General features: G+C 45.2%; 1 long non-coding RNA gene across 1 annotated transcript; it reads left to right on the forward strand.

The window, feature by feature from the left end:
• The first annotated feature begins 2,294 nt into the window (after positions 1-2,294).
• Positions 2,295-23,131, forward strand: LOC121233250. Its single transcript, XR_005932224.1, has 4 exons — positions 2,295-6,221; positions 8,073-8,153; positions 14,322-14,378; positions 19,721-23,131. It is a non-coding gene; the product is annotated as an uncharacterized LOC121233250 (long non-coding RNA).
• Positions 23,132-25,142: the final 2,011 nt, after the last annotated feature.

Here is a 25,142-nt window from a genome sequence, read left to right on the forward strand (position 1 = left end):
TTGGTTGTTGGAAAGCTGTCACTAAGCTCTTCTCATTGCCTAAGCAGAAACAAAGCAGAAATTTCAGTATGCGTGACCATCTCAAAACCAGCGCCTGCTGTGAGCCTACAATTCTAGGGTAGCTCTTCTGACGGTGAGACTCAGTTCTGGTGGGCAATGATAGCGGTCGAGGTGCATTGACTCCACTGCGTTTGACCCATTCAGCAAGTGAGCTTCTTTACGTGTGTCTGCTGTGACATGCAGGGCTTTCCACCATCCAAACCTGCCCCAAATGCCTACAGCTTGTCCTCTAGCACAAAAGCCTCTTCTTCAGAAGTGGATGATTTATCCTTGGAAGACAACAACTAACAGTGTCACCAAAAGTCCTGTCTGCCCTTTTGGCACAGTAAAGATCCCCAGAGCTTTACAATAAGTTTTCTTCAGTTTCTTTGCAAAAAGCTTTCCCTCTTCAAGTGCAGTTTTTCCATCCCCTCTGCTGTCCCATTCAGTGTTAGGAATGAATCATGGTTGTGAAGTAAATTCATCATCTGTTCAAATTGGGTTCAAAGTTTCTCAGCACTGCAAATGAAACTAATTTTTGCTGTTGCAAGGATGGCCTGGTGTCATGGTTTAACCCCAGCCAGCAACTAAGTACCCTGCGCTGCTCACTCAGTTCCCCCCACCTAATGGGATGAGGGAGACAACTGGGAAAAAAAAAAAGTAAAACTCAAGGGTTGAGATAAGAACAGTTTAGTAGGACAGAAAGGAAGAAAATAATAATGATAATAATAACAGTAATAAAATGACAATAATAAAAGAATTGGAATATACAAAACAAGTGATGCACAACGCAATTGCTCACCACTTGCCGACTGATGCCCAGTTAGTTCCTGAGCAGCGATTCGTGCCCCTCCCCGGCCAACTCCCCGCAGTTTATATACGGGACATGATGTCACATGGTATGGAATACCCCTCTGGCCAGTTTGGGTCCGCTGCCCTGGCTGTGTCCCCTCCCAACTTCTTGTGCCCCCTCCAGCCTTCTTGCTGGCTGGGCATGAGAAGCTGAAAAATCCTTGACTTTAGTCTAAACACTACTTAGCAACAACTGAAAACATCAGTGTGTTATCAACATTCTTCTCATACTGAATCCAAGACATAACACTACACCAGTTACTAGAAAGAAAATTAACTCTATCCCAGCCAAAACCAGGACACCTGGCCCAATGTGAGAAGGGAAGGAACAGAGGGAAAGATCGGGGTGGTCCTGAAGTCAGACGTGCTGCTTTTGCCATTGCCAGTGCAATGGGAAGAGGGGAGGGCAGTACTGCTGTGGCTGGGTGAGCTGTCTTCATGAACTACAGGTAGCACAGAGAGGAACAACAGGCATGGAACTACACAAGCAAATGGAGAGAAACCTGAATAACTACATAATCCACTACAGCAGGCAGCAGTTTTGTGGAAAGTTAGTACACAAGAGTATTGGTCACTATAGTTGCGGTTAGTGAGATTCATTAGGAACAATCACTCACAGTTATTCCTGCAGCATCTTTTAACCATGGGATTTCAAAGCATCTACCAGAAAAAAAACCCCAAACACTAAAAACCGCTCAACATTTAAAAGGTTTTGAGCCCCAAATCAACACTTCCCACTTGGTATAAATATAAATAAATTTTATAAACAAAAGCTCAGTTAATCTGCAAAGTCAAGCACTCAGAAAACATTACAAATACATTTCTGTCCAAATTTATTGTGGTTTTTTTTACACAGGGGCTGTAGCTCTCAAAGCATCTTAAAATCTTCACTATGCCTCTGTAAGAAGGTGAGATATGGACTGGATAAGTGGCAATAAAGTGGATGGAAAATTGTCTGGACTGCCTGACTCAAAAGGTTGGGATCAGCAGTACAAAAATCCATCTGGCGGCAGGTTACTACCAGTGGTGTCCCTCTGGGGCCGATACTGGGGCCAACACTGTTTAATGCATTTATTAACAACTGGAACCTGTGGATGATACCAAATTGCAGGGATGTGGTTGATATGCTGGAGGGCAGGGCTGCTCTTTAGAGGGACCCTGACAGTGGGAGGAATGGACTGACAGGAGCCTCATGACAATCAGCAAAGGCAAATGCCATGTCCTTTAGGTGGGATCCAATAATGTTATGCAATGGTTCAGTCTGGCCAACTGTCTAGAAAGCAGCTTTTTAGAAAGGGACCTGGGTGTCCTGGTGGACCTGAAGCTGAACGTGTGGCAGCAATATACCACTGTGGCAAAGACCAAACGTATTAGCAAGAGTATAGCCAGCAGGTCAAGAGAGGTCATTCTCCTCTATTATTCCACACTTGTGAAACCACAGCTGGGAGTACTGTGTCCACTCTGGGGTTCCCCAGTTCAAGAAATTCATTGACAAACTGGAGCAAGACCAGCAGAGGGTCACCAGGGTGGTGAGGGGGCAGGAGCACATGATGTTTGAAGAGAGACAGTCAGAGCTGGATTTGTCCGGTCCCGTGATGAGAAGGCCAAGGGGAGATGTTTTTGCTCTCCACAACTCAGTAACGGGAGTCAGACACTTCTGTGTGGTGCACGCTGATAGGATGAAAGGCAATGGGCATGAACTGCAGCAAGGGAAATTCATTCAGGTGGTAGGAGATAATTTTCACCATGAGGGTAGTTCAGCACTAGAACTGGCTGCCCAGAGAAGCTGTGTCATTTCCATCCCAGCAGACATTCGAAACTCGACTGGACAAGGTCCTGAGCCATCTGATCTCAGCTGGACTAACTTTGCATGGGAGGAGGGTCAAGGTGACTTCCCAAGGTCTCTTCCAACCTAAATGACCCCAATTCTAAGGGGAAGGGCCACTGAGGGGCCCCACTAAAAGCTATTGCTTCTGATACGAAACCTACCGGTGGAGGGGGATGTGGAAATGCTTTTCATGCCATCCCACAAAAACAGTTGAGCTTTTAGAATTTTCAAATTCTTTTAGTAGGTCAACACCAAGGCCTTTCTGGCTTTTGTCTGGTTTTTTTTTTGTTTCTCTAAAAGGACACAAGAAAACATTAACTATTTGTCTGGTAATCAAATAGTAATTCAACTTGAACCCGGAGCTCTTTCATCCAAGAAGAGTGCCCTGATCTTCAGGCCAGAAAGTGCTAGCTTCCCTCTCCTTTCCCTGGCACAGCATATACTGTATCAGGAAAAGTAGCTCTGAAAAGGGTAAGTGAGGCATTTTTGCAGGGAAAATAATTTAGTTAGAAATTTCTGACCATATCTACATGGCCCCTGCCATGCAGGACCACACAGCAACTTTAGAAGAAAAAGTAAAGGAAAAACTCACTCACATTGCAACCACTGTATTTCTGAAATAGAAGAAAGTTGTGAAGACAAAGAAGTTGGCCAGTATTTGGGGATTAACACCTCTGAAATGTGAAATATGTCCCAAGACAGATTATAATAATAAATGATAGAGCTTTGCTTTTGTGTCTCGTGCAGATGATGTATTTGATCTGAGCAGGGACTTCCCACAGAAAAAAAGCAAGAAGAGACTTCAGGCTTTCAGCTCATGTGGTCATCAGGCGTCTTGTGACTGTGGTGTTTTCATGTGTGGCAAGAGGGGCAGTGGTAACTACAGTTTTGGAGCAGACTTTGTGAGCAAGATTAAAATGCTTTCAGTGACAAAGACTGTGGTGTTATCTTCCATCCATCATTCAAACAGTGCAAAGTGATGTAAATCTGTCCTAAATATCACATCAAATCTCTGTTGGCTGCTGCTTCACGACCCTTTTTGCCAGAGATGGTTAGTTACAGCTGGAAAGTGCTCTCATCCTTATGATAGTGTTCTGGACATCATCCTGTCGGCCCAGTCTGAAGAGGTGAACATGGGGGAAAAACTGGCCCTTGTGATTCTTGTTGCCTCTCCTTCAGTTGAATTGAGACTACATTCAGCTGAGAATTTGGTATTTTATCTTTCCATTTTAATCTTCCATTGCAGTCATGAGCTCTTCAGGGTGGGTATTGCCTCTACCTGGGTGACCCGTGCCTACCACAGGAGGTTCCTGGCCCTGGGCACTGCTGCAATAGAGTAATACTTATCCCCAGCCATCCAGGTGTGGGCACAGTCATACTGTGGATAATGGGGATAACAAAGTGAGAGCCAGGAGGGAGTTGTTTTTATGCTGCTGGTAATTACAGGGCAGTTGGGGAGAGCATGTGGAACAGCAAAAGCCACACTGCCATGCTGTGTGTTAGCTATCAGTGTTATACTATGTTGTCTTGAGTGTTACAAAGACTTTTTATCCAGTTCCCAAACTGCTTGGTGAATACAGGGAAGGTTATGCTGAATGGATTTGATGGTCAGAAATTGACCATCCTGACTTGTAGCTGGCTAGCACTTGGGTGAGCTGAAACCAGGACAGATGCTTAAAGCTGCCCTTTGACATCACAGGCATATTTGGGAGTTCCCGAGGAACCTCAGAGCACTTGGCTTTCCACAGCCACCCTGGGAATCCCAGGAAATCTTTTGTTAGAACATATTTGCTGTCTTGATTCTGGTTCTGCTCAAACACGGATGGATCCTGGATCCTTGCTTGGACCCCTGGATCCCACTCCCCTCCCTGGTTCTTTGTTTCCTGCCCCAGCCGTTTGCGCTGGCCCTGCACCCCACCCCGCACCCTCTCTTGGTGCGGAGGGGGAGGATGTCCCTGCTAGACTGCTAACAAAGTTTTTCTCAGAAAAAGCTTCACCACATCCAAAGCCAGGATGTAACTCCAGAGAAAAACATCGCTTTCCTGAACGGGGCCACTGTGTTCAAATCGGGCAAGGAAAGTTTTTAAATAGCTTTAGCAAAGCCTGTTTACCAAGCCTGTGAACTCTCAGGCCATGAGAGGGAGCTTTTAAAATGCTCTTCATGTACAGGAAAGCCTTTTGTCTTCAAGAGTTCAACACAGGCTCCTGTCCCAGCCGCACAGTCCTGCTTACCAGCGGGCACCCATCCTTTGCCCCTCTGCTCTCCCCTGCTTACTGAAAGAGAAAAATGCCGGCAGCACGTGGTGACGCAGCTGTCCGGTTTTGGAGCGGTTCTTATCTCATGTTTATACTCTCAGCGTACAGCGCGCGGTCACAGCAGAAGCCTGCTCCAGATCTGCCTGCTAGGGCTGGCAGCAGAAAATGTGCTGCCTGACTCATTCAGAGGGGAGACTAAGTCAAAGGGGTTTCATTTGCTTTCCATCACCATGGTATTTTCATTTCTTCTTTCCCTTTTAATAAATCTTTAGGTTTAGAAAGACATTCTGTGTGAGAGGTTATGCACAATTTGGCAGGGGGGTGTTAGTTGTTGAACTATTAGCCTTAATAAATAGTTTTATCTCATGGTGATAAGACCAGTATTTCTGATAAGCCTGTGGCAACGGACATAACAAGTCCCATAACCACAGTTAAATAGCAAGAGTTTCTTATAGCCCAGAGCCAGGGGACAGGGTAGGGACCCAGCTGCCATGGCACCTTACGTTTAAATGGTCAGCTGTGCCACTGTGGTAGTTGTCATCAGGGCCTGATGCTATACACAGTTATTCTCTGCTCTGGCCTTGTTTCACATCTGTAACTTTGGGGTCTTCACCAGAGAAAAAATCAACGTGATACAGTAAAAGGCAAGGCAGAGTTTAAGATATATGAGTTTCTTAATTGTATTTCTAGATTATCCAGTGTTCAGCATTGGAGGAGATGGTCTTATTAAAGGTGTTTAACTTTTGAAGTTTCAGAATTTCTCATTTGTAAAACAACCCTATCATGTTCTTTTATGTTTTGTACCTGTAAGTAGATAATAGCTATATAACAATTTGAGGCCCAGCTGGATGGATTATTTTTCTCGAGCTTTGGGATGGAAATCTTCTTGAGCTTTTTAAAATATGCATGACTGGATTATAACATTTTGATATGTGGTCTTGTTTTTGGAAGATGGGTTGGAAAGTTTTTATCTTTAAGTTTCTAATTTTTTTACTGTAGAAATTTCCCTAGAGGAAGAGGTAGATTTAATCTTTTTAAGAGGACCTCTCAGGCTTATCACCACTGCAGGCTGTATCCTATATGGGGACCCTTTAACAGTGTCTTGGAACATTTATCTACAAAGTTATCAGAGCTCAAATATCTGATCAATTCCAATATAGACAGCCTCTGCTCAGGTGCTCCAGCATCCATCCAGCATGACTTAGTTCTCCTTCGTTTGGATCCATAATGGCCAATAGGGATGAAGGTAACACATCAAACTCCTTCATTGTACTATTGCTGCTTTCTGACAAGCTGGTGGCTGAAAGGAGGGACCCTGCAGGCAGTTTCTGTTAAGAAGAAAAAATAACAATAAATAGTTTTTTTAATGCAATCCCTTTCATTTACAAAGCATGTGCAGAAGTCTGTTTCTTTTAGAGCAGAAGAAATCAAATAGGAGTGACAGCCTCTTGGAGCTGGGAACAAAGACAATCTTTCAGCCAAAAGTCTGTACTAGGGTCAGGGGATTTTTCCTGCTATGAAGACTTTTATGTTTGTCTGCACTTAGTTGTTATCTTTTTTTCTCTGCTGTGTCTGCATGTCTTTTACATTCACACAAACCACCAGAGATAGCAAAGGAGCCACTATGCCTTTGTTATGAGGCAAAATCTTAGTTGTTTGAGTGATTTGGTTCCAGAAGGGAGCCTAGGACTTTCTGTAACGATGGGAAGTGGCCATGTCCAGCCCCTAACGTTACTTATCATTGTAATAGCGCTGAAGGTCTGAGGGCACAGACAAGGAAAGGATTGTAGGTCTAATTTTTCATGAGGCCAACCTATGCACTCAAAAACTATACATAAATCTTTGGGCAACCAAGCTTTTTTAATAGGTCTGAGACAGAAGCTGCCATTTTCATGGTACTGGTTGGGAATGATCGCTTTGAGATCTGTTTACTTGTAATAAAATAATTTTAATAGACTAAGGTAATGACACCCATGGACCACAGAGGGTGTTGGCAAGGGGGAGGTGATATGCTTGGGGGGTACAGCGACAGGTAGGGAGCACCTGAGGACTGAGAGGGATTAGCGGGCAAAGGATGTGTGAAACATTGCAGGATGACGTGAAGCAAATGTCTCTGCTGATCTGCTGCTTTTTAGTAGCTAGTGGAGGTGAATATTATTTCCTGGGCCTATTTTTGGTAGGTCTTTCTCGAGAACTGGTGAGTAGAGATGGGCTAGTTGTTTTGTGAAAAATGTTCTCTCACGGGAAGCGGGCTTAAAGGTTGTTTTGGAGAGGTCATCCTGCCTGGCAGTGGTCCTGGCCTCCCTTCCTCACAGACCACAGCACATCACAGCTAGAGTCTTCCTCCCTCAAATTCTGCACTGGGAAAAGTAGTAATAAGAAATCCAAAATACAGTCACATGAATTTTCTTGTGATTTTAATTTTTTTTTTCTTGCCGTCTTGTCTTGTCTGATAAACTCACCCAGCCACCCCCAAGTCATTTTGAGTATCTTTTCTGACACATGAAAAAACACACTACTGATTCCCTTCAGGTTAGTTTAGCTATGAGAGGGTGTGAGTGTGGTTATGTGTGGGTGCAGTGCATGCGTATGCTTATCAAAATCAGATAACGCCAGAAAACTAATTACAACTTTTAACTGTCGTTGCAATCTCTTCAGTGGAGGAGAAGTTTTCACACGAATATTTCTTGCATTAGAGGTGAAATCAGATCCCCGTCCCGCACTTGCTGTGTTTGGAGCCTTGCCAAAAAAAGTCTTTTAAAAAGGCATTCCTACTGGAATATGTCACAGACTATTCTCACTCCCAGCTCTGACGGGCTTCAGATGGGGAGCTGGAATGCAGACCTCCCAGTCACACACAGGAGTGGCAGCATTCGGGGGGCTCACATTGCAATCTAGAGAAAATAAGCATCAAGGCAGGGGCAATATTGTATGAAAATGACAGGGAGAAATAAGCAAATGCCATGTGCTGTGTGTAGGGAGCTCAGCAAATCCGCAGCTCTACAAATCTGCATTTAATGCTAGCCAGAGCTTATGTTAGTGTAATGATTAGCTGGGATGTACTTCTACTAAAAAGTTATTTTTACTGCTTTTAAAGGGAATATCCCCACAATAGAATGAGCTACCTAAAAAGCATAGTGAAAAGCAAGGAAAGAATGAAGCATCTGAGCTGAGTAAGGTGAGAATTAGATCATGGAAAACTCTTTAAGGCAAAGCATTGATGCAGAGTCATCTTCATTAATCTTCTGGTTAGTCCATCTCCCTTAGAAGGGACTACCCTGCTGTAAGGAGAAAGAAGTGTAAATATATATATTCTGAGCTAGGGATAATTTCATTTTAGGTTCTTTGTTTCCCAGGTTTGTTTTAAACAAGCAGACCCACCCTCTCCCAGTAAATATTTCCTACTTCCTTTGGTGTCATGTCAGATTAAACCTGGAATATCTTTTAGACATCATGTGAAAATGGTTCTATTTTCACCAAGTAACCGTCATGAATATCAACATACCAAGCAGAACAGACTGTGATAATAAAAATGTTGATCTCTGGCTGCTGAAAGAGTGACATTAAGTGAATCTCACCGATGTTTAATTTGCAAACTGAATTGCACCTATTTAGGGAGGGGAAAAACAGCAACACTCATATTGATGAGAAATTCTGCATTTAAAAACACTCCTTATTAATGATTCAAAACATACAGTTCCTAGGAGCTGTAAACAAGTTCAGTATTCTGCACACTAATCCATAACCATTATCATATGTAGAGAACAAGAAGTTACTCACAAACAGATGTTCCCTCTGCCAAACCCATTCATTTAATGCACATTTTACTTTCCAAGTCCTAGTTAGCAACTTTCTGTGGTGGGCGGATTACATGAAAGGATGGAAAAGCAGGGATTAGTTTGCCTGCAAAGGAGCAATGTCTTCATGTTTGTTCTGGAGTCTTTTCCATCTTGCCTTGCAGTGGAAGAGAGTTATTCATCTTGGACTTGCTCTCACTGCCCTGGAGGGCACTCAGCTTTATGTTTCCAGGCACTGTGAGGCACTATGAGATGCCAAACTTGTTCTATTACCAGAGAGCTGCATCATTAAATGTGCTCTCTGCACTGACTAGTAATGAAGCCTGGCATTCACAAATGCTTATGCCCAGAGAAGGCAATTACCTTGCCATAAGTTAGAGGTGAGCTTTCAGGGAAAGGTATGCCAAAAGCTAAGGGTGGAGGAAGAATTACTGCTCAAAGCATAACTAATTTCAAAGTTACTTCATGTTTCTCAGGGCCTAGTTCAGTCAGGTGTTGAGTATCTCCAAGTATAGAAATCCCACCACCTTTCTGGGCAACCTGTTCCACTGGTTAAGTACTCCGCTGAAAATTTTTTCCATGTGCCCAGCTGGAATTTCTCTTGCAACTTGTAATCACATCTCTCCTTTTGCTATGCACATCCAAGAAGCATGTAACTCAGTCTTTGCTGTAACTCCCTATTAGGTAGATGTAGGCAGCATGAAGACCCTCCCTCAGACTTCTCCAGGGTTAAACAAATCCAGTTTTCTCCTGCAGTGTGTGCTGCAGCACTGTGACCATCTTGGTGACCCTCTACTGGACTCTCTCCAATTTGTCAATGTCTTTCTTTTACTAGGAGCCCCGAACTGGACACAGTACTCCAAATGCAGTCTCGTGAGTACTAAACAGAGGGGATCCTTACAAGGAAAAGGACTGTCATGAATTAAAAACCTGATCAGGCTGTGCTGAGGTCTCTGAGAACTCCATCACTGCAATTACTTAAAGGGGGGATTGTAAGAAAGATGGGGACAGACTTTTTAGTAAGGCCTGTTGTGATAGGATGAGTGGTAATGGTTTTAAACTAAAAGAGGGTAGATTCATACTAGATATAAGGAAGAAATTTTTTATAATGAGGGTGGTGAAACACTGGAACAGGTTGCCCAGAGAGGTGGTAGATGCCCCATCCCTGGAAACATTCAAGGTCAGGCTGGACGGGGCTCTGAGCAACCTGATCAAGTTGAAGATGTCCCTGCTCATTGCAGGGGCATTTGGACTAGATGACCTTTAAAGGTCACTTGCAACCCAAACCATTCTATGATTCTATAATTCAATTAGCAAGTTGCTAACCCTTTCTCTTACCTGATTGCTTTCTGAGCAAGCCAAGGAAAAGAAGACAGAGCCAGATTCTTCTCAGTGATACTTAGTGAAAGGACAAGAGACAATGGACACAGACTGAAACACAGGAAATTCCATTTAAATGTAAGAAAAAAATGTCTTACTGTGAAGGTGGTCTAACACTGGAACAGTTTGCCAGACAGGTTGTGAAGCCTCCATCCTTGGAGATACTCAAAACCCAACTGAACACAGCCCTGAGCAACCTGCTGTGGCTGACCCTCCTTTGAGCAGGGGTGGGTTGATGAGTGGGTCTCCAGATATGCCTTCCAACCTCAACTATTCTGTGATTCTGTGAACAGCTAAGTGAGATTAAAGCAACTATATGTTTAGGAAAGGCTGTAGGAGGACGGAATTTCAGTTACCCACATTTGGATCAATGCCTTATCAATGTGAGATGCAGAGACACAATAAATGATTGTTTCCTAAAAAAACTAGCCATAGAACCCACAAAAAGATGCTCTTCTGGACTTGGGGTGGGGTGGCATACAGAACCTACTTCAGATGTTAATGGGAGAGCAGTTCTGTGGTAATAATCACAGTACAGTTAGGTCAGTGTTGCAATGGGAGAGAGCAACCCAAGCATATTCAGCACATGGATATTCACAGTTTCAAGGGAGGTATATAAAAATGAAATTTAAAAAGAAAAAAAAAGAAAGAAAGAAAACCTTAAAAAGAGCAGTCCAAAAAGCAAGAAGGGAACAGGCAAAATAGGTGCTGTTAAAAAAAACTGTATTAAAATCCCACATAAAAGTTGTGCCGCAATTTGAAAAGAAAACAGTGTGGTCCAAAAAGGCCATTTCACAGCTCAGTAGGAACATTAAGGATGCTATGACAGGCAATAAGTTAATGTTTAGAAAATGGGAAGCTTACCCATATTAGGAGAACAGGAAAGCCCATAAAATATGGCAAGTCAACCATATACCACAAATTGAAAGGGCTAAAAAAGAATGTGAGTTGAGCCTTGCAAAGACTGATAGTAAATAGTTCTTTATATAGCAAAGGCAGGAAGCCAATTAGTTTGATGATAAATATGTAAAAAGGCACTTGGGGAAGACAAGGAAACAGCAGAAATACTCAGTGAGTTTTATGTACCAGTCTTTCCCGCTGAAGACATAAGGGAGAGCCCCAAACCCAACATATTCTTGATAGCAATTCATCAGAAGAGCTAGACCAATCTGAACTGAGTTCACAGGACATATCAGACCAAACAGATAAGCTGGAGGTCAGTAAACCAGCAGGACCAGCCACCATTTACGTGATGGTTCACATGTGAAGCTGCAGAACTGCTGGCCAAGTGTGTGAACTGTCATTAGAAATGGCCTCAGTGTTGGAGGAGGGCAGAGTTGCCAGAGTTGCCAGCTCAAGAGGTCTTGGGGAACAACAGGCTGGTGAGTCTGACTTCCATCACTCCTACGACAGCAGAGCCATAAGACCACTGTACACATGGGGCAATGTGATGTCAAGGGAAGCAGTCAACACAGTTTCTGTAAGGGACAATCCTCCCTCACAAGTCTGCTGGAAGTCCATGGGGGTGGTAACAAGTACGTAGATAAAGTGGACATAATGTATTTGCATTTTCAGATAGCTTTTGATAGTTTCTCAACAAAGGTCACCATGGACTGGAGAAAAGGTCCTTTTGTGATTTGAAAGTGGAAAGGAAAGGTTAGGGCTCAAGAGTGACTTCTCATGATGGAGAAGCAGCAGCAACAGAACCCCTAGCAATCAGTTGTGGGTCTGGTATTATTCAACATCTTTACCAGCAGCCTGGAGTAAGTGTGTGAGTCAAGGGATGCCCAGGTTTGCAGTCAATAGCAAGCTCATTTGTATGGTGAAATGCTGAACTGTTGGTGAAGAACTCCAGAAGGACTTAACAAAACCAAGGGAGGGGGTAGAAAGGTGGCACGTGAGCTTCAGCATACACAAAGGTAAGATGATGTCTTGGGTAGAATAATCTAAACCATGCTTGCACGGTGCGGAACTCACAACTGGCAGCCACCACTCAAGAAAAAGCTCTTGGTGTCACCATTGACTGTTCCCTGAAAAACCTCAGCTCAGCGTGCCGTGGCAGCCAGAAAGCCAGGAGAATGGGGAGCGTCCTCAGGGAGGCTGCCGAGAAGACGACAGAGGGCACCATTTTGCTGCTCCAGCATCTTGGTGCACCCACATCTGGGGTAGTGTGTGTGGTTCTGGTCTCTGCATCTGAAGAAGGACACAGCGGGTTAGAGAAGGGCAACCGAAAGGGCCATGGGAATCAGCTTCCTTAAGAGTAAAGACTGGGAAGTCAGGATTGTTCACATTAGAGAGGAGATGTCTGGGGCGTGATCAAGACTGACAAAATGAAGGCAGTGGATAAGGTGGGAGTTATTTGTCCAGTCTTGTGGCACTGGAGTGGGGGTTCCTTGCTGGGGCTGGTGGGAGGGCGGTTTCAGATGGGTGTAGGGAAGGACTTCAGTGGGGGTGACAGGAGGAGCTGTGGAGGAGGAGAGTGCAGGCAGGTTCAGGAAGGGATTAGAAAAACTCATGGACAAGAGGTCCGTTGAGGGGCTGTTTTCTAAAAGGACTAGCCAGGGAGGTCCCCGATGTAACAGTAGTGGCTGCTGGGGTGTGTTTGGGGAATGGGCTGCAGAAAGCAGCCAGGCTCATGTGCTCTCCCAAAGAAGGATCTCTGATTGCCACCCTTGAAAGCAGAGTGCTGGGCGAGCTGGATCAATGTGATCCAGGACAGCAGTTTTTGTGAACTTACGATCAGTCTTTTTGGTGGAAGAATTTTAGTTCTGCAGGGTTCGGTTCTGGATGCTGAAGTGTTAGCATTTCCATGAGCAGCCTAGGAAAGGCAGTGAGCAACAAGGTGATAGTGTTTGCCAACAACATGGGTAGTAAAGATAAGGTCAACTGTGAAAAGCTGCAGAAGGACCCTGTAAGACTGAGTAACTGGGTAATACAATGTAATGGCACATGAATTCGGTGTAGGTAGAGTCATTCAGGTAGCGTAAAAAGAATCCTAACTTCCCATGTGAAATACTGGGCTCTTGGTAATGAGCAGTATTTTGTAGTTATGGTGAAGGGTTCCATGAAAATGTAACCACAGTGCTCAGCAGCAGTCAGAAAGGTAAATCGGAGAGTAAATATTATTGGGAAACAAGTGAAGATCAAACCAAAGAATCTTGCCGTGCCACTGTGTTAATCCACGGTTCACCTCAAACTCCCTGTGTGGTTCCCCTACTCTGTGTCCCAGCTCAGAAAGCATATAGTGAAAATGAGTGAGATTTGGAGAAGCAAAACAAGACTGGTCAAAGACACAGACCGCCTTCCATACGGGGAATGGCCAAGAAAGCTGGGACTCTGAAATTCACCTTGGAGAGGGATGTCTGAGGAGGATGTGATGAAGGCCTGTGGAATCATGAGTGGTATGAAAAGAATGGGCAGGGGTTGACTGTCCATTCTTCCAGCAGGAGAGCTGGGGGTCCACAACTGAAGCTAAGAAGGCCCAGGATTGTTCACATTAGAAAGGAGATGGTTGGGACATGATTAAGACTTTTTTGTGAACTTACCTTTCAAAGAATAGAGGTGGATGTGAAATTTGGTCACCTGGCAGTGAGGGATTAAATTCCTAAAAAGAAAAGCAATTGTTTCCAGGAAGCCAAAGGTTTTGTTGATGGTGTTGGTAGTCCCCCAAGGGAACTTGTCACAGGGACCAGGATTGTTCCTCTGATCTCATCACACCCTGTGCCCAGTAGGCTCTGCAGATGGCTAAGCAATGTCCTATGTTCTGCAGGAAGTCAAGTTTTTGCTCTGTCACTCTTCGGCCAAGGACTGATCCTGTCCTTGGGTGTGCAGTAGTGCTGGCGCTTTTACTTGAGAAGAAGCAGAGGTCCTGGGATCAGCAACAGGGCTGAGGCATTTCCATTAGAGCCAGGCATTTGCTCCAGTCTTCTGGCCAACTTGTTTTGAGTGTCTTTTGCCATTATGTGGTTTGCAGTTTTATCCCAAAGGAAAAGACATTATATGTGTGCCCTTATGCTCTTTATAGTATATTAAAAAAAAAGGAGGGGGGGGGGAACCCTTTGTTTTGAGTTTCCTTCCAAAAATGATTTTTTTGGTTGTCTTTGGATTTTTTTGCCTTGTTTTGTTTTACTGGTTAATGCCATCATTCATCTTTCCTCTTTTTGCTGTAGGACTTCTTAGATGGTTCACAGATGTGCACTGGAAATTCTCTCTCTGGAAATTAAAAGGTAGCATGCTGAATCTTGAACACAAATAATCTTCATTTGTAACTTGAGTTGTTATTGCTCACAAAAGCAGACAGAAAATAGATTTCACTGGATCTTGCTGCTTTGGTTTCCCTTTTCTCTGGAATTTTAAAAAACTGCCTCCCAATACTTGCGCAAGCCCCAAAATAGGTTTTTTACAATAACATCTCAGCTCAGTTGGCAACCTTCCCCCAAACAAGTCTTTCCTCATCCTATACTTTCTTCAGCTCTTTGCTAAATGCAGTGGAACTTTCTAACAACAAAACCTGTTTTTTTCCTTTTCCTTCATCTCTTCCTGTTTAAAGCAGCTTGTTGCCCTGTTCAAGTATCTATTTATGCTGTTTACTGCAAAAAGCCAGGCTGATTTGTAGACACATTTCCCTGGTTTTCCCTATCAGCTGTTCTTCTCAGGATCCCCTTCATATCTATTTCTCCACTCAAGCTTGTACTTGAGCTCCTAGATGTGACCCTCTCTCAACTTTCCAGGTCTAAGCAGAGGAGTTTCTGCCACATCTGCTCCACATAGCTTTGGAGGTGCTGAACCTTTTACCTTTCCTAACTTTGCATCTTCCTGTTTCAGACAGGACATTGTCTTTTTAGTGGAAAGCCATGACTCTCAGGGCCAACAGTGATAGCCCTATGCCATATGGCCCAGTAAAATAATATTCCCAACTCTGTGTGTGTAGCATGTCATATTTTCTTCATAACGTGGTAAAAAACACTTGGTTTGAATGTGAACTATTCACTGGACATGGTGGCAAACATTCCCATGCCTGCTGTCCCAGTGAGTGTTAGAGTTAATCATGTTCCTGCAGAGAAGGTGCATGAGGATTCAGCAGAGAAAGGTGGCTGAGCATCAAGCGTATCAAGCATCTCTGGAAACTGTATGATGTTGTTTTCATTAGTTTCCAACCTTGGTAAGCTGGGATTGACTGAATGCTCTGAGGGAGTTCAAAATGAGAACGGCTGAATCACAGCAGACTCACTGGAGTGATCGAAGGCAACTGCAAGCAGAAATCTGTGTGAGTCATCCTAAAGAAAGAGGCCAGAGAAAAGGGTGGGTGTGCATTATACTAAAGTACATAGCTCTTCTGGGAACATGAACTTCTCAGGAGCTTCTGCTTTCCTATGTTTCTGGTGTAAATCTGAAGGGAATCTACTGATTTCTATGAATTGCTCTAGATACGCTCCAGATGGGCTCTGCTGGGAACATGAGGTACAGCCCAAGCTCTTACACCTATTCTGTCCATAGACTTGCCTGTTTTTTACTTGCTGCAGATCCATATACGTGGGAAGGCATTAATTCAGAACAAAGGCCCAGGGCTGAGCAGGGACAAAACTGTACCCAGAGACATTATGGGATCATGGCCTCAGCTTCTTCTACTGCAATATCCTGAATGTGTGCAGAGAAGGAGCTACTATTCTTGGGCAGAGGCTGGAAGCACAGTGCCTCCGGCAGTAGGGCTATGCCTTGCCCTCATGTTGCCGCTTTGCAGAGCCTTCCTTTCATGCCCCATCTGACCAGTCATGCTGTTCACCCTTCTACACCTCCCACGCTTGCCAGCGGGGGCAGGGAAAGGACTAAGAGCTAGTTGACTTGACAGGGAGATGCATGGATGGTTTTGGTATTTTTTGTGTGGATTGAGGGACTGGCAATGCCACGAAGGGTGTTGGTCTTAATCCCACACATCAGCAGTGTCCCAGCATCCTCGCATCTTGACAGTAGCTCTAAGTTCTTTGTAAAACTGGTGTCGTCCAGTTCAGAGTAAACAGCAGCCTGGTAAATACAGCCACAGCAAAGCCTATGCTTGAAATCCCGGAAGGAAACCAGCTGCCCCATCCTCTGCATAGCCCATGGTTGTTTCTAGAAGTGTGTGGTGTACCCTGCCATCCTCAAACCAAATAATAGTTCCTGCCGCTCATCTCTGGTGGAGACTGCTGTCCCTTCAATGTACTGAGCTGCTGGTGAGACTACTCCCAAACGTCCTTCTGTCAGAATGTCCTGGGTGAGACCAGGCAGTTTAAATCATCTGTTAGCTTGATAATTTGGCTCCTTTTGACCCTGGAAGCTGAGGGATAGCCCAGATGAATACCTGCCCTAGCAAGCTGCCAGTGCATGGGAGCTGAGCAGCCGAGTGCTCATTCACACGCTCCCTGCCACGGAGCACCGGGCAGCATGTTTGAGGGACTCCTTCCCAGTGACTCCAAAAGCTTCCTCTGGCCAGGCTTCTGCTGAATTTTCCATTCAGGGCACTGTTATCTACAAGATGTCATGCTTCCACAGCATGGACCACGCAAAGATCTCAAAGCTCTTTACAGATGGAAATGAGCACCATCTCAGCAGTGACCTCCCAAGACAGGGAAGCATCAAAAGCCTCAGCTTGGAGCCATAGTAGTGGAGCTGTTTATCTTGGTCCAAGGATGCACCACGGTAACCCCCCATCAATGACAGGACACCCTCAGCTACAGCCAGTGGCAGGAAGGGCTGAGGGCACTCAGCACACTGGCAGAACGGGCTCCCAGCCTGGCAGGGAGAAAACAAAGGGGAAAAAAACCAGCCAACCTGTTAAAAGCATCCCACAGGTTATACTCTCACAAAGGTGTCCATGGGCAAACCTCAGCACCTGCAGATACCTGTCCCTTCTCTGAAGGAGCAGCTAGCAGGGGCTCAGGTGACAGAAACAGAGTCTGTCCTCTGTCCCACTCCTCCGGCTGCTCCCATAGGTCACCCCCTCTCTGCCTGGCTTTATCTTCCCGGGTTTGTTGCTCTTTCTGTTTGTGCCAGGAAGAGTGCCAGCACGACCATAAACTCCGTGTTCCCCTGTGGCGAGGCTCCTCCACGTTCAAAGGAACAAAGTTAGGCTAATTTTTACAAGAAATATTCTAATTCCAGTGTGTGAAACCATCGTCTTGACAACTTCTTTCTGTGGCTAAGCATTAAAATGTTTATTCAGACTGGAATGAGGTCTATTTCATGTCAAAACCCCACAGTCAGGCATTCCTGCATTCTACAACAGCATTCCCTCAAGCCGACTGTGAAGGGCAAAGCTGGCTGTAGCTGTCTGGGGGACAGAAAGGTCCTCTCCTGCTCATGCATCATCCCCTTGTTTCTCAAAAATGATGCACGGTGACAGTCAGTGGTGGCTCAATACCTAAGCAGCATTGCTGCTCTGCAAGTGAATGAGTGCCCAGCACTTCCAGGAAACTATGAAATGGGCAGTTCCCCTTTTTAATGCTCTCTGATGTCCAGTAAAAATATATATGGTAAAATATATGCACCAACTGCCTCCATCAAAGCATTGGATTTACCTGCATATTCCCACCAATCTTCAACAGCAGAAAAATATCTCCTGGAAGCTTTCTTCATTTCTAGTTTCTCTGTATCTTGATGTGAAAATCTAGTGTCTGATGAGATACGAGAGCTGTTTTTTTCAGGTTCTTTTTGGCTTTTTTAACCACATTATTAGATGTCTCCCAGAAAGTTTCTCCTTGTGATCTTATGGTATGAATACTCTTTGGGGTGTTATGGCATGCATCTTCCCAGACTAGTCAAGGAAATGTAATCAGGTGAACAAACAGCATTATAATTACATATTCCTGCACCTTCTATAGATGTAAGGGTCCAATAGGTATGTAAAAACACAAGGCTTGCATGTATAAATGTGATAAATGCAAAGCCAAAGGATATTCACTGCAGAGACACTGCAGCAACAAATGAAGCAACATGTATGTATGTATGTGTATGTGTGTATATTGTGCCTTCCTGTTCTGGAGTGTGGTATTACTAACTTGGAAAACTAAAAAATGAGAAGAAATGATCACACTTCCTTAAAAATGATGAGATTTTTAAAAGTAAATATATAGTGAATTCTCTGTCTTCCACTTTTTCAGCCTTCAGGTTCTGCTCTGGGATATACTTTCAAGCTTAAAAAAAAGCATTGTTGAGATTCCCATGTAATCAAAACAGGGCTTGAAAAGACACCATTTGTCATGAGCCACACACTGAAGCTGTGAGAGCTGGCAGCAGTGACAGTATTACAATTAAGAATAACATTTTTTCCAGATAGGATAAACACCATTTGTCACTTCATAAGCTTTAGGATTTGAAAATGGAACTACAACTATTTCCTTTTCTCCTCCATATGTAGATGATCTTGCTTCATTTTCTGACATTGCAAGTATTAGTAGACATCATTAAATGAAATTAAAAGCCTCCTCTCTTTCAGCTCCCCTCCCTTATTCCCCAATTTTGACACTGTTTTCTTGAGCATTGATGTAGAAGCCATCCAAGTGCTTTACTACTTACTGGCTGTATCGCTTCAGACTCAAAACGCGCTATAATAGAAAAGAAAGATCAAAAAATGATGACAGGGAAGTGTGTGGGAATACTTGAAGTTCTTAGTATCCACACTGGAAAAGTCTGGTATTTGTTATGGCAGTAAGTTTCAGAATTGCAGGTCTAGAGTCGGTATGACAGAGGTAAATTTGCAGCTAAATTGGATGCCTGGGTATCTTTTTGTTATGACAGTTGCACCCTGTATAGAAATGTCAATAAAGCTGTTAGCTATTCATTCCATATGTCAGTGAACAGGAGAGGGATGTGACCGCATCCACGGGTGTGGCTGGGAATGCTTACTGCAGCTCCGCGGAGCAGAAGAAACCTAGAAAGGATCCCAGCTGGAATTTCCAAATATTCATGATGCAATAATCTGGTGTGCATCACCTAGGAAAGCTGTGGGAGTGCTGGATGTATAAAGACTTTAAACACCTTTGAAAATCCTTCAGCCAGAAGTATGCCACTAAATGAAACATCACTGCAGGGTGCTGGATAGACCATTGTTTTTCTCAGTGAAGTTAAAAAGGGATTTTTAATGACCACAGATAAATAGGATCCAGGTGATGCCTCTTGCTGCTGAGATGGTGTAACAGGGTGTCCCCTAAGGGACACAGAGAAAAATCAGCCAAACGAACAGCCAGTGGCACTCCCTGTAGTTCTCCTGTCTTTCTGAAATCTCTGTCCTGCTCTTGTGTGCCCGGCTCTGAGCCACAGGGTGATCTCCAGGCTCCCCAAGCTGCAGGGCTTCTCATTTTACCTCCCTGAGCGAGTGACTGTCAGAGCTCTGCTTGCTGGCGTGCTCTGCTCCTGCCTGGGCTTTGGGCATTGACAAGTCATAGTCTTTCCAACTGCTTTTATTGGTCTTGATTTTGATTTTTTTAATCCAGGCAGTGCCCTCCAAGGTGATGAGAGGCAGCCTGGATGTGGATGGCCAGGCCAGAAGCCTCTCCCACTTGCAAAGCTAAAGAAAATGCACATTCCTTTGCAGAGTTATCATGAGAGACACACAGGTCCCTTCTGCTCACCCCTGCCCTCACACTGGCAAAAGGCGGTGTCCGTGTTTGGGGAGAGAAGCGCTGCTGGGCTGCTTCCCCTCTGCCCTCCATCACAGAGACTGTCCTTCCTGGGTCCTGAGTCGGTGCCTGTGTTAGCCTGCACTCGATACTCCAGCGAAGAACAGCATAATGTGAGTACCGATGACTCGGTCCACCTAAAGGAAGGTTAACTTAAAAGAAGATACTGCATTTAGTTATGGTTCTTGAGAGAACAACATCCTGGAGCTACCACTAGGAACAAAGCACCGACTTAGTGGAGGACAGAAATCATATGCTATGTACAAGAAGATGAGATGAAAAATTGTTAGAAACTGCAAAGTGATGTAACTCAAAAAGTTAAAGTAAATGCTGAACCACCTCAGCTTAATTTTGTGCATTGCAATAGACTTTCCCCACATCATTGTGCACGATGCCTTCACCAAGACCCCAGCACAGTGTGACGGGCCATGAATGAGACAAGTGCTGTGCCCAAGCTTCACCCCACAGTTCAAGGCCTGGTTCCCTGCCCCACGGGCAGCCCTAACCTTGCTCTCTGCTCCCACACAAGAAACAGTGTCCTGAGGCAAGGACCCCTGCTTTGTCCCCCATATGCCATCCCAACTCTGGGGAGAACAGGGACCAGCCAGAGGGACAGGCCTTTCAGCCTCCTCTGTTCCCAAAATACCTTATTTATAACCTTAAAACATTCTTTATAATCTTAAAACAGCCTGGGAACTTGGCACCTTCACTGTCTTTGATTGTCTGACATTCATTCTGGCTGCCTGCAGTTTCCAACCTGGGAAGGATGGAAATTTCATGACAGTGCCCCTCTATTTAAGCACATGCCTGCCTTGGGGTTGAGTCATCCCTGGTGAGAGGATTTGGAAAGCAAAGTCTTCCTGACCTGAGCTTATTGGTTTTTTGGCCATGCCGCCTTGCCTGGGCGCCTGGGCTGTGAAAAGAACACGCACATGCATAAGGTGGTTAATGATGCACAAGCATCATGAAGCATCAGAAAAAGCGTTTGATTTGCGTATGTCAAGTGTGCTGGAAACAGATCAGCATGCAGCAGCGAGAAGCACAGGTGCCTTTTGCACAGCAGAAAAAGGAGCATCCCAAGCCTTTTGATGTGTCTCAGCGAGCAAGCAGTGACATCAACAAAGACAGGACAAGATTTAGAAAAGCATCCTTGTAATAGCTGAACACAAGTGTCCAAAAGTTACAATTTTGATAGCTTCAGAGACAATTTCCTTTGTGTTGTGCCTGATTTGCCCGTCACGTCACATAATACGAAAACTTGAAAATAAGGCACAGTCAAAACGTTCTGGAGAGGTGCATTCCTAACGTCCTGGCTCAGGTGAACTTTCTCCATTCTACAGTCAAAGGAGGGAGGTATCCATATGCCTCAAGATGGGGATGGTTTAGGCTGTATTATTCAGGGCACTTCTGAGTGAAGGGAGAGACAAAGAGATGGGAACAATCCTCCCCTTTTATCTGAAACCTTTCTGCTTGCCTTCCTGCAGTGAAAAATCTCCGCAGCCATTATCACCCACCTCCCACTGGCTTTGCTATGACCCCGGTCCAGGGAGACCTCAGCTGTGTAACCAACAAAGTCGAGCCAAGCAGAAACTGAAATGAAGGGCTATGACTAATTAAGATGTTCTCTTGTGTGCACATTCAGATGAAAGTTCCTGGGAAGAGAATACAAAAATCCTAAGTAGCTGTAAAGTGGCTCTTTTCACCAACCTTAAAGCACAGTACCACATAATAACTCACAGCTGTGCATATTTGATCCTCATCTAGGATCAGCTCATGCATTATTTACATCCTTATTACTGGCAGTGGAGTTGGGCAGAAATGACGGTAATATCTGTTACACCTGATGGGAGACAAGCATTTTGCATAGCTCACACTTGTTGCTGAGCATGGCCCAGAAAGGCAGGGAAGGAGGTGGGAAAGCAACTGAGCTTGGAGAAACTGTAACCCTTTAGAAATCAGAAAAAAGGGAAGAGGACTCATGTTTTGGAGTGTGAGCAGGCACTCAGTGGCTGGGAGAAAGAAAGAGAACTTGTTCACTTTGCCTCTACGCAATGCTGGAGTAAAGAGCAGGTGAAGAGAGGAGAGGCACAGGTGGAAAGTCCTGCAGGATTAGCAACGCGTGAAGCAGCTGCATGCTCTCAGAGAGTGAGCTGAAGTCCTTGTTAGTTGTGTCCTTTGACTGACACTTGATGGCCTATGACAAAGGTAAGGGGTCAGGCAGGTTTCTTGGCCACCAGCCCAGGCAGGGAGCTGCTCCCTGGCTTGGAGAGCTCTAATAGGCACCAAGGGCCCTGGCGTGCCCCTAAAAGAGGTGGTGAGACACACCACACCCTGTGGTGCTCAGGCAGCCTCCTGCCATCAGGAGTCCCGGGACTGCTGTCACGTAGGCTGGTTGTGGAGGTGGCTGGTGGTGGCTTTTGCATGGATGACTGCCCATGGGGAAATGGATGGACACCACCAATTACACTCCTGCAGAGCGCTTGGCAGCTGGTGGCAGCTGAAAACTTTCCCTCCTTCCCAGTGAGGTGAGGAACAAAACCATGAAAAGCTGTGTTTTCTGTGCCTGAAACCCATTTTGGCTCCTGCAACACTGTGCCACGGGCAGCCTGGAACAGATTATTTCTGCCGTCTTTAAACAGCTGCTCCAAGTCCCTGCTGGACAGCAGGGACAACCTTCCCAGACAGGCTGCCAGGCAGAATGGTTTGGCTCTGCTGGTGCCTCACAGTTATCACCAAAAGGATATTCCAGGATCACATCCAGCTGCAGGCAGAAACAGGCAGGAAGCTAGCACACAAGCTCCCATACACCATCTGCTCCAGAAACTGGAATCAAAACCCAAAGCAGCAGCCCTTCAGTCAGCAATGTGACTAAACCCAGGTCGGCTGAAGCCAAATTCTCCATTTAAATAAGCAGACGTCCAAGCATTACTTCTCTGACACACGCAGTAGCACCATGCTGGATCATTGCACACAAGATGAAACTAGCCTTTCTCCTGCCCTGAACCCTAAGTCAGAGGCAACTTTTCAATGAATCATGGATTGGTTTGTCCAATTGTGTCTGATCCATGTGGGTCACAAAACAGGAGTGCCACGTTGCAAAAAGCTCTGTGTGCTGGCCTGGGTGCAGAGGAGGAATGTGAGGAAGGAGTCAGCAGTGCGAGGCTCACGTCAGGTCAAGTTCCTGTATAAATGGAAGGTTTAGACTCAAGTATGCTACCAGCTGCAGCCGCCCAAGGCAGCCAAGATTCAAGGACAAGCAAACCCTCTATGGATGAAGGTTACGGGAAGAAAAAAGGTCCAGAGCTGTACGAAAGCACTCGGCCCATTTGGAGGACCTCTGAGCAGTGGCCCCCAGGGGAGGCATAGCTGCTAGTGTACATAATTGCCAAGAGTTTTAAAGCGAAAATCCACAGCACAGCATGACTCTTGATGTTGTCCAGATCAAAGCAGCTTTGTGGTTTAGAAAATGTGTCATCAGAGGGAGGGAAAAAAAATTAATGGGAACCTCTTCCAGGACAGCCTAGCAGTAGGTAAGGGATAACCTGCTTGGTACAGACACCCTGTGTGAGATTTGTATAACCCTCACTGACAGCCTGGCAAATTGCCAATGGGCTTGAGAAAAGGGTACAGTGTGTCCCAGACCAAAACCAAGCTTGTGTGCGTGGGCTACGTTTGTAGGCTACACCACATCACAGCTAGTTCAGCTGGCTTCCCCCTCCCAGGGCACCTGAACAATTTTGCTTGGCCTTCCATCTTCTCTAGTGTCTTGTGGTGATTTAGGAAAATGTAAGGAGACATAGCCTCAGCTGTCCAGGAGCTCCCTTTGCAAGGTAGCCTTGCACAGGACGGCTATAGGAAACCCCTTTATATTCCAGCCCTCCCTCCCCAAGTTCTTCTGTGCAGGGGTGAGGTACAGATGCACCTCAGCGTTTGCTGCTTGGAGACAGTCACACGCTTGAGACCTTCATCTGACTCACCTGATTTGCCCTGGCTCCAGCATGTGACTGATGTAAGTGGTAGGACAAGGCTGGTGCAGAGAAATATGTTCGTTAGCACATTCCATCCATCCAATTGTCCACAGATGCTTAACGAGACCCAGGAAGGCAGCCATGAGGCCGGGCAGCTCAGGCCTCACCTGTTACTGCTTCCTGTGCAGCAACTTGCAATCGTATGAGAGCTACAGACATTAAGACTACTGGCCTACCAGGAACACAAGCAGGAGGACAGACCTCCCTGACATGATTTTAGTTCAAATCATCTCAGGATCCTTGTGCGCTATGAGAATCACAATTCATGGGCTAAATCCTGAAGGCCTTGCCCAGTACTTTTTCTGGAACTGAAAAGCATTTGTGGAAGCCATGCAGAAGCCTTACGTGGCTAAACGCTTTGGGACCAGGTGTCCTGCTTTCCCTCAGCAGGTATCTAGCACCACAAAAGCCTGCCTTGCTTTACAATGCACAGAAGAGAGAGGGATTCTCTGCCCTGAGGAATTCACAGCCTAGGAGGTGTCAATATGAGGATAGGCAGTCTTTTAGTGTTGTAATGGATTATTCTCCATTAATCTTTAGGTCTTTCAGATTTTGCCATTTTTTGAAATAAAAAAAATTTCCAGCGTTGTTGTGAATCCCTTTAGAAACCAAAGGTAGCAGACCACTCTTGCGTGTTTGCTAGTGAGACTTGACAGGAGCAATGGCAGCGCAGCTTCGGAGGAGTTCATGCTCCAGAGTTCATAAAGTGATGGTAGGCACTGACTGGGTGTACATTTCTTGACCCTACCAGCAGGATGGGGAGAGAGCTGGGAAAGAACAGGCATGTGATTCCTTGCATTAAAACAGATGATTAAGTACTATGCGGTGTAAAACCATGGGTGTTCTGGCAGTGCCTGCTGAACCCAGTGAAGGCAGGGGGTCCTGTGGCATTTGGCGCAGGCACTCAGCCTAATAATAGGCTTCTCCATCATTTCTTACAGAACATGGCAAGACATCACAAAGAAAGATGTCTCTTCTGTTCAGTATTTATCATTAGGGCTGAGACTTGTTCAAGGAATCCCTGTCCTCCCATCCCCAACAGGCTGAGGTCAAATGAGAACACAAATCTTGCTGATAAGGTTGTCAAAACATGCCAATTGAATGACAGATATGATTAATAAGGAAGATAATAGTGATGTGATAGGTCATGGGGAGGAGACTGCTAAACCAGTTGTAAAAATGGAGAATACGTTAAAGGAGGCAGCAGAGCCAAGCCAGAGCGAAGAGGTTAACACTGCAGAGCAAAAGTCAAATCTGGGTGCTGGTGCAGGAAACTTTGCTATGAGCACACCGGTCACTACGGGAAGGC

The sequence above is a fragment of the Aquila chrysaetos genome, chromosome 4 (genome assembly GCF_900496995.4).
Source record: "Aquila chrysaetos chrysaetos chromosome 4, bAquChr1.4, whole genome shotgun sequence".
Taxonomy (NCBI): domain Eukaryota; kingdom Metazoa; phylum Chordata; class Aves; order Accipitriformes; family Accipitridae; genus Aquila; species Aquila chrysaetos.